The following is a 6,566-nucleotide window of genomic DNA, read 5'->3' on the forward strand; positions in this document are numbered from 1 at the left end:
ATTGTTTAATTATACAAATTTTATATAACATCTATATAAACACACACAAATATCTATACTATATTATTTAAGTTGATGGAATTAGAGTAACTAACTTTAATATCATGTTATGTTTTTAATAAACCATAGATACACATCTTCTCAAATTATAAAATAATTCCCATTTATTTAATAAAAATATCATAAAACTTAATTTAATAAATTCTTTTCTATTCAATAAATGACCATGGTGTCATATTATGATTTTGATAAACCAGAAACACATTTCTTCTCAAATTATAAAAATATTCTTATTTATTTAGTAAAAATATCATAAAAATCTGTTTCAATAAATTTGTGTCTAATCTATAACTAATATATCCTAATAAAATATTATTTTTATCATTATCTATATTTTTGAATTTTTAAATAATTATATCACAACACCCTAAAAATTACTATGTAGGACTGATCGTTTGCCGCTTTACAAAAAGCTATAGCCGGTGGTAATGGTGAAACTCAAATCTTTTAAACCACACAACAACTCAAATATCACGATTCGATCGCTTTTCCAGCAGGGACAATTATTGCACCCAATAATCTCTCTTTCAATAATTGCACTCCTTGCAATCAATAAGAATCTAACCCGTAACCTTTGCTCTGATACCAATTGTAGGACTGAGCGTTCGTCGCTTTACCAAAAGCTATAGCTGGTGGTAATGGTGCAACTTAAATCTTTTAAACCGCACAATAACTCAAGCACCACGGTTCGATCACTTTTCCAACAGGGATAATTATTGCACCCAACATACAATAAAAAAATTCATTTTTAAAAACCTTGAATTTTATTATAATCTCCAGATTTTCACAAACAAAATATTTAACATAAATTTCAAATCGCTTGTTTGGTTCGTGTTTTTGGGCCCTTGATAAATAAATTGGCCCGAAACTGTACACTATTTTCCATATTTTTATTGACAAGTAATCACATTAAATAGGTGTGATGTATTATCATGTTTTGTATATTTCTTTTACTAATGTGTTTACATAATTATCCCTCTACAACTTCATCCTTTTCGAAAGAAGAAAACAACAAATCACATCTTTTCTTTTGTCAATAAAACAAATTTTTTTATTTTAAAATAAAATATTTTTTTTTAAAAAAATTTAATCATAATATTATTTAACAAAAACAAATATGGTTAAAAATTAAAGCAGTATTTATGATAAATGAAAAGGAAAAGAATGATAGATAAAATATTTGCTAAAAACAGTAAAAACAGTAATAAAAATTGGTTTTATTTTGGTAAATAAAATATCTTGTTAAATTCAATTTTAAAAGGGGAAAAAAGAAAAAAAAGAAAATGATAGTAGGGGGAAAATGATATTTAATTTTAAAATATTATTTTTTACCTTTTAAAAATTGAATTTAACAAGATATTTTATTTCCCAAAATAAAACAAATTAAATACAGATTTAATATTTCAAATGTACCTAATATATTTAAATAGAAATCAGATTTTTATATGTCAAGCCTATCTACCATATAGGTAGTTAGCAAAACAACTTTGGTCAAACATTTAAAAAAAAATTACATTCTCACGTATATTTGAAAAGAGTCAAATACACTTAAAAATTGTTATTTTTTAAAAATAAATTTTAACAACGTTATTCACCCAAATATCACATCTATCATATGCAACATATGGACTTTGATCTCAATTTATTTTAGAAAATCCAAGAATTGTTGATCACTTATGACCTATTAACACTAAAGTATAATAGAATACTAGTATTCTATCTTTACACAATATTAAAATAAGTAAGTATGAGTGTTTAATTACTTAAAATTATTGATATAATGAGTATATTTAATTATTATATAAAACTTTTTTATATCATTTGAGATCATATTCAAATAAAGATAACAAGTTTATCGTCAAATTGAATTATTTATTATTGAATTCAATATATTAATTGAGTGAAACTGTTCCTAATAAAAAAATAAAAAATATTAAAAAAATATTATTCATCTATCAAATTTTTAAATAATAAATAAATATTTTTAAAAAAAACAATTATTAGATGAAAATTTTGATTAAAATTTTTATTTTTTGAACATTTTTAAAAATAGTTATACTGAAGTTATAATTATATAACAATAATAATATTAATATATGAACAATCAATATATCAAAAAATAACAATAATATTTTTCATAAAAAGTTGAAAAGCATAATAATATATAATATTTAATAGTTTATTTAATATTTTAAAGAGTATGGAGAATTAAATATATAAAAGTAATACAAAATCCAAAACCGTAACCAAAATTAAATGAAATGATATTATCAATGTAAGCATTTAGTAGGGTGTATTTAATTCAGAGTTTTGATGACTTTTAATGACTTTTTCAAATGATAGACTTTTTATGGATTTGATAGATTTTTATTGACTTTTATGAATTTGATAGATTTTTATTGACTTTTATGGATTCTCACAGATTTATAAACAGGTTTATGTGGATTCATGTAGACTTTTTTGCAAGATTTTTATAGAATTTTGTGAATTTTTTTTTATAGAATTTTATAAATTTTTTACTTAATTATAACATATTATTTTTTATTAATTTCTTTGAACCAATAATTAATTGACATATACAACATATTCAGTTTGAAAAACTTTTTCAATATTTATATTAATAAATATATGTGGGTTTGTATGCATGTTTGTAAATTTTTTAAAATAAATCAATTGATTAATCTGTAATATTGTTTTGGAATTGATAATATACAAGTAAAAAGAATATTGTTTATGATTGTGTGAATATAATTTTGTATAAAAATATCATAGCTTATATATTAATTGAAAATGCTAAAAAGAATTTAAAAAATCATGGTTATTGCGAGGCTATTAAATTATTAAAAATAAGCGATATTTTTTGGATCATCTTTTATTATTATTGAATATTACATTAATTTGTATAAATCATAAATTAAAAATCACAAAATCAATTCTAGAATTCAAAATTTCCCATGATATTAAAATAAAAAATTATTAAATGAACAATCAGCTGAAAAATAAAAAATTTGAAAAAGAAAGATGAAAATATATATAGAGATACACTTCGAAAATTTGAGAGAATGATAGAGATAGATGAGAGGTGATGTGAAGTGACAAAGAGATAAATAAATAGCTTGTGTATAAGTTAGAAGTTTTAAAAATCCATCCAAATCTTTGGGTTGAACCAAATACAATGTTTGACAATTTATAGTTGTACTTTAAGATTTAATGTTTGTATGTTAATGAATTACATGAAGTTATTAAAAGTCTATTGAAAATTTGAATACCTATAGAGTTTTTAAAAGTTAATGTTGAATACCACATGACTTATTAAAACTATATGAAAGTCTATATTGAATATCACTAGACTTCTATGGAGTATGTAAAAGTCTTAATTGAATACATCTAGACTTTTAAAATCTATAAAAATAATTAAAAGTCAATAAATCTCCTACATTGAATACATCTCCCTTAAGATAGTGTTATTTACACTCCACTTTTTTAAAATACACTTCGTATTTTTTTCTTTAGTCTAAAATGCCTAATATGTCATCAAATAATTTGTTAAAATATTGATATAAACCTGCAATGTTTTTTTTTATATATATTTTATCTTTTATCAGATATAAGAAAAATACTAAAACTAATTCAAAAATCTTTTATGAGACAATCTCATTAGTCAATTTGTATGACAGATCTTCTAACCAACCCGACTCATTAAAAATATTGTTTTATATCGAAATTATTATTTTTCACTCAAAATATGGATCGAGTCGAATCGTATCATTAATATAGATACGTGAGACCGTCTCAGAGAAGACTTACTGAAACTAATTTATTTAAATTTATTTTTTCTACTTTGAGTAAATTTTTGTTAATATGTCGACATACAGTATAATTAGACTATTGATTTCTAACATTTTATTAATATTGTAACACATTATTATACAATAATAATGTCGCTAATATTGTTTTTCTTCGAAAATATAATGTAGTGAATTTTACGATAGTTTATTTTTTTAAAATAATTATTTTTATTTTATTTATAATATTAATTTAATTTAATTTAATGAATTACAAAAAGAATTGTACATATTTGTATAGTTTGTAATTATTGTGTGTGTCATTGTATATTTATTTTGTCGAATAAATTTTTCTTTAGATAAATAATAAATATTTTGATAGGATCGATTGAAGGATAATCATTGAGTTACAATAGTTCGGTTCTTAAAATAGTGAACAACGATGAATTAAATCGAGTTTGATTTTCAAAACAAGTGGAAGACACTCAAAATAATCTTTCGTAGAAACCGAATAAACATTTTTGTAAAACATTTAAAACATATGCAAGTTGAATTTGTAAAAACATTTTTGATTGAAAATTTTTCAAACACTTGGTATACAATATTTTGGTATTGGAAATACACAGAAAATGCTTCAACGATGCATCTTAAAAATAGTAGTAATAATAAGTAAATGCGATAAATAAATAGACAAAAATTTGTTTATAGATGTTCGAAGATTAAAAATCCTTACGTCGCCTCTTCTTCCCCTTGGGAAGGATCCTTATTTATATAACTCTTTGTACAAACTTATTTTGACTTAGGACTTATCCATTGCCTAATCTAAAATCCTAGCACACTTCTCGATTGTATGCCGCAACCTCACAATCTGCATAATAGTTAATGTCTCTTATGTCAAGATTACAAATACAATCTTTAACAACTTTGTGTGAAGATTCACTTAACTAAAACTTTGAATCTCAACTCTTATGTATATGTGTGAATGATTGTGTGTAAGGATTTAATCAATTACAATGTGTGTATCTCTCAAATATATCCTCACACTTGAGCTTGCTCTCATTCTAGCTAATTTTTTTTATGTAAGTTATCCATACTTTGAATCCCCTCCAAAAGATTTTATTTGATCTTCAAGATGTTGTATTTATAGATCGAACAATGATATACACGTTAGATACAAGAATATGATCGTTTGGAAAGTTTATGTACAGTTTTTGATATTGAAATGGTCATTTCCGTCTTGCTGGCCATTTTTACCGAGCCTAAATGGTTTTGAGGTCCGCTGTCAGTTGGGCTCGTCAGCTAGACATATAATTCAATTGGGCTCGTCAGCTAGACTGAACTAAACTGATGAGGTCTCGTCAGCATGTGTAAAACCAATATCTTCATCGTCATTAATCAGTATCTTACACTCTGATTCAGAATTTGACTTGTAAAAATGATTTGTGGATCATCGTCGTAGATCCGTAATGCATACTGAATTGTCCCATTTGGATAACTGAGCTGATCAGGCTGACCAAAATACAACAACTGCTCATATCCAACTAATATTTGCTGATCAACCGAACTGATGAGCTTTCTTGCCACCCGTTTGCCTAGATAACATCCAAGTTAGCCCAACCGACATGAAATACGACATATTCCAAATTGAGTTTTCTATTCCGTCGTTTTTAGCGGCAAGTCATTTGTATTACCGAGCAGTGAAATATCATCGAAAAATTGTAACTCGTCAGATTTTTAGTTTGGATAAATTCGAGTTTCAGCCATCTTGAGTTAACAATTTCACATTTAAGTAAATATGTTATAAACACAATAAAATTTTTTGTAATCATCAAAATTAAGATTGTTAGAGTTTCTAAACCCAACATATTTGTACTCTTATATTTTAATGTAAATTATTTCTTTAATTACATATATACAATATTAATATAATTTTGTTTAATACTATTTCAAAATCAATACATTTAAATAAATATATGAGAAATAATGAAGAATATTATTATTTTTTAAAATAAAATAATTAATGATATTGGAAATTAAAACATAATTAAATATATCACTAATCCATATTTATTTCCTTTGGTAGCATGAAATTTTTAACGGAAATATACTATATATAACATCGACGCTGTTTTTATGTAATATATAAATTTGGTGGTACATACATGGCAAATGCAACAAGTTTTTAAGGTTTATCTGCCAATAACCCAAAATGAATGTGTGGATATGTGCCAACTGCCAAAATTGAAATAAATATAGGTGCTGTAACCATAAAAAAAAAATTAAGATTTCTACACTTCCACACTATCATTTTAAGATGGTAAACTTTGACATTTAGTTTTTCATAGAATTTTGCAATTAACAATATATATATAATAACTGTAAATACAACACATTTTATAATGTATAATAAAAAACGATCAATTTAATACATTTGAATTTGTATTGAGAATATTTTTTAAGATATGTATCTATACTATATTATTAAGTGTGAGGTTCTTAGAGTAACTATCTTAAAAGATACCAAAATATTTAATTTCATAATTACCCTTCTTATCTTATCAAAAACCTCCTCAAGTCACATAGAAAAAAATATAAACAAAACTTCCTTTTTATATCGAACAACTCTTCTAAATTGAAAATAATTTCGTGTTAATTTTATAGTATTATTTGATCAAATTAAAAATAATAATAACATATGCAACATATGTGCTTCTTTTACTA

The sequence above is a fragment of the Primulina huaijiensis genome, chromosome 3, assembly GCF_012295235.1.
Source record: "Primulina huaijiensis isolate GDHJ02 chromosome 3, ASM1229523v2, whole genome shotgun sequence".
Lineage (NCBI taxonomy): Eukaryota > Viridiplantae > Streptophyta > Magnoliopsida > Lamiales > Gesneriaceae > Primulina > Primulina huaijiensis.